General features: G+C 37.9%; 1 pseudogene; it reads left to right on the forward strand.

Moving 5' to 3' along the window:
* The first annotated feature begins 214 nt into the window (after positions 1–214).
* Positions 215–1129, forward strand: LOC117712402 (heterogeneous nuclear ribonucleoproteins A2/B1 pseudogene; annotated as a pseudogene).
* The last annotated feature ends 3433 nt before the right edge of the window (positions 1130–4562 follow it).

Here is a 4562-nt window from a genome sequence, read left to right on the forward strand (position 1 = left end):
CGATTTAGCTCAACCACCCTGCTATCAATGAGAGACCTGGTAGACATGGCACCATCAACCTCAGCCATGGATGAGAAAGTTACAAAGCCAAATCCTTTTAATCTTTTGCTTGCAGGATCCCTCATGACCACAGTCTGAGCTTTCCCCATTGTTCTTAGTCATGTTTCAAACTTTCTTCTGTGGCTTCAAAGCTTTTCCCGTCAATAAAGAGCGTATGGAAATGTTCCTTTTTTTTCTCCATAGTGGATTCAGTCACTTCAACCTGATTTCCCACAGCACAGTGAGAAGACAAAGTCCTTTGCAGATGCACACACAGAGTACTCATTATGACGCTGTGGTGAGAGCAGCTGCTGCCCAAGAGACTGCACTGTGAGGAGCACCTCCACACAGGACCTGAAGCTGCTAATACACTACATTAGAGATTACCTTGAAGAATATAGATAAATTGATACTATTAAAATAATTAATGATAGACAGTCTGGGAAGAAAAGTCTTTGGCTTTGTTAGATTTGATGATTATGATCTTGTAGATAAAATTGTCTTCTAAAAATATCACACCATAAATGGTCACAATGCAGAAGTTAGAAAGGCATTGTCTAGACAAGAAATGCAGGAAGTCCAGAGTTCCAGGAGTGGATAAGGTGGAAACTTTGGTTTGGGGGATTCTCGTGGTGGTAGTGGCAATTTTGGACCAGGAACAGGAAGCAACTTTAGGGGGGAATCTAATGGATACATAAGTGGACGTGGATTTGGAGATGGCTATAATTGGTAAGGAGCATGACCAGGAGGTGGCAATTTTGGGGGTAGCTCTGGTTATGGAGGAGGGAGAGAAGGATATGGCAGTGGAAGACCTGGCTAGGGCAACCAGGATGGGGGCTGCAGAGGTGGTTATGACAGCTATGGAGGAGGAAATTATGGAAGCAGAAATTATAATGGTTTTGGAAATTATAACCAGAAACTCTCTAACTGTGGACCAATGAATAGTGGAAACTTTGGTGGTAGCAGAAACATGGCAAGATCATATGGTGGAGGGATCTATGGTTCTGGAGGAAAAGGAGGAAGTAGAGGTTATGAAGGCCTCAATATTAAGGTTTTTTTTTACTTACCATGGACTTCACTCTATAAATAGGAGAGGATGAGAGCCCAGAGGTAACAGAACAGCTTCAGGTTATCGAAATAACAATGTTAAAGAAACTCTTATCTCACTCACGCATAAATATGCAATGAGACGGCAGAAGAGACCAGAGCAGATGCAGAGAGCCATTTTGTGAATGGATTGGATAATTTAATAATATTACCTTACTGTGGAGGAAGGACAGTAAAAAAAAATGACTTTGAGACAGCTTCTTAGCATTTTAATTGTTATTTCTTTCTAGTGCTCTTTGTAAGAGTGTAGAGGCATTCCTTCTTTGATAATGCTAAATTTGGAAGTTTCAGGTGACACGTGAAACCTTTTTAAAGATTTTTTTCTCAAAAGTTTTGAAAAGCTATTAGCCAGGATGATGCTATAATAAGACTTAACATTTTTTTCCTTTAAGAATGTAAGCATGTACATAGCGTTAAGAAGCTATTGTACATTTGTGATTTAATAAAATAATCTAAAGGGAAAAAAAGAAATGTTCAAAGTCCTTAGTCATCAGAGAAATGAAAATCAAACCAACACTGAGATTCCACCTCACACCAGTCAGAATGGCTAAGATCAAAAACTCAAGTCACATCACATACTGGTGAGGATATGGAGAAAGAGGGACACTCCTCCATTGCTAGTGGGATTGAAAACTGGTACAACCACTCTGGAAATCACTTTGGCAGTTCTTTAGAAAATTGGAAATAGTTATACCTGAAGATACAGCCATACCATTCTTGGTCATATACCCAAAAGATGCCCCACCATACCACAAGGATTCATGTTCCACCATGTTTATAGCCATGTTATTTGTAATAGCCAGAAACTAGAAATAATCCAGATGTCCCTCAACAGAAGAATGAATACAAATAGTATAATTACACAATGGAATGCTATTCAGCTATTAAAAACAGGACATCATAAATTTTACAGGCAAATGGATGGAACTAGAAAATATCATCCTTAGTAAGGTAATTCAGACTCTAAAGGACATGATGATTTATACTCATTGATAAGTGGATATTAGCAAAAAAAAAAAATACAGAATACCTAAGATACAACCCATAGAACGTAAGAAATAAAACAAGCAGAAATGCCCAAGTGAAAAGACTTCAATCCTATATAGAAGAGGAAAGAAAATATTCACAGGAGACAGAGGTTAGAAAGACCTGGTTGGGTGGAAGAGAGGTGGGGGAGGGGAGAGGGGATACAGGATCCTATATGAGGGTGCGGAGACAGGATAGAAGCTCAGAGGTCCAAGAGAATAAATGGAAATAAGCAGCCAAAGGTACTGGAAAGTGGACAGGACCCTCTAGAATGCACCAGAGACCCAGGAGATGAGACACTCTCAGAACTCATTGGGGGTGACCTTAGCCAAAATGCTGAACATTGGGGAAAGGGAACTCTAAGTGTCTAGTTCCAGTAGATAGATAGGGTGTCAAATGGAGGGACACAGTTACTAACCCATAGTCAAAATTCCTGACCCAGAATTGTTCCTGTCTAAAAGAACTACAGGGACACAAATGGAGAAGACACTGAAGAACAGGAGATTTAATAACCAGCCCAACTTGGGATCCACCTCATGGGGGGACAACAAGGCCTGACACTACTATCCTGTGACATGCTTTCAGATGGGACCCTGGCTTGGCTGTCCTTTGAGAGGCCCTACCAGCTTCTGACCAAGACAAAAGCATATACTTAAACATTCAACTGAAGTCAGAGACCCCTACAGTTGAATTACAGGAAAGATTGAAGAAGCTGAAAGGGAGAGTGACCCCATAGGAAGACCAACAGTCTCAACTGACCCAGACCCTAGGGAGCACCCAGAGACTGAGCCATCAACCAGGAGCATAAATGGGCTGGTCTAAGGCCCCTGGCACATGTGTACCAGAGGTCTACCTGGTCTGGTCTCAGTAGAAGATGTGTTTAATCCTCAAGAGACTTAAGGCCCCAGAGAAGGGAGAGATCTGGAGGGGAAGACGAATGTGATGAGGAACTGCCGGGGGGCGGGGTAAGGCAGGGGTAATGACTGGAATGTTAATAAACAAAATAGTTTAAAAAAATACTTTCAAACCAAATCTAAGATAAGATCAAAAAGATCATCCACTATGATCAAATGTGCTTCATTCCAGGGATTCAGGAATTATTCAACATAAGTAAACAGATCAAATGTGATCTACCATATAAACAAACTGAAAAAAAGAAAATGATCATCGCATTACACGCAGAAAAGGCTTTTCACAAAAATTCAACACCTCTTTATAGTAAAAGAAATGGAGAGATTAGGGAAACAAGGGACATAGCTCGACAAAATAAATTCAGTTTACAGCATGATCATAGCCAACATTAATTTAAATGGAGAGAAATGCAAAGCAACACCACTAAAATCAGAAATGAGAGAAGGTTGTCTTCTTATTCTCTACATATTTAATATAGTATGTGAATTTATAACTATACAAGTAAGACTATTTAAGATCAATAAAAACGGTTGGAAAGGAAGAAGTTCAAAGGTCTTTATTTGCAGATAATATACATAGTATACATATGTGATCCTAAAAATTACTCTAGAAAATGCCTAAAAGTACAGTATACTAATAGTATAGTATAATATGTGATCCTAAAAATTACTCTAGGAAATGCCTAAAGCTGATAAACACTTTTAACAAAATATTTGCATTCAAAATTATCTCACAAAATCAGTAACTATCCTATATGTAAACGACAAATGAATTGAGAAAGAAATCAAAGAAATAACACCTATTGAAATAGACTCAAATTATATCAAATATCTAGGTATAATACTAAACAAATGTAAAAGATTCATATGAAAATACTTGAAGATATTGAAGAAGATACGAGATGATATAAAGATCCCCTACACATGAATTAGTAGGATTAATACAGAAAAAATTGTTAACCCACTAAAGGCAATCTACAGATTCAATGTAATTTCCTTCAAAACTTGAATGCAATTCTTCAAAGATCTTGACAATTATCAGTTAAATTTGAAAAACTAAAACAAAGAGAATAGCTCAAATAATGTTGAAGAAAGAAAAAACTGCGGGAGGTATCACCATGCCTGATATCAAGCTGCATTTTACAACTGTAGCAATAAAATCACCATGTTATTGGCACATAAACAGGCTTGTTGATCAATAGAATGTTATTAGAGACCCAGACATAAATCCACATACCAATTGAAACCTGATTTTTGATGAAAAAGTCATAAAAACACAATGGAAAAAGACAATGTCTTCAACAAATGGTCCTGGACAAAGTGGGTGACTGCATGTAGAAGAATTCAAATAGATTTGTATTTATCATGCAGCCCAAAAACTCAAGTCAAAATAGGTCAAAACCCTCAGCATCAAATCATAAGATACATTAATATGAAATAAGAGAAAGTAGAGAATAGCCTTGAACTCATTGGCAAAGG

This window comes from Arvicanthis niloticus, chromosome 7 (genome assembly GCF_011762505.2).
Source record: "Arvicanthis niloticus isolate mArvNil1 chromosome 7, mArvNil1.pat.X, whole genome shotgun sequence".
Taxonomy (NCBI): domain Eukaryota; kingdom Metazoa; phylum Chordata; class Mammalia; order Rodentia; family Muridae; genus Arvicanthis; species Arvicanthis niloticus.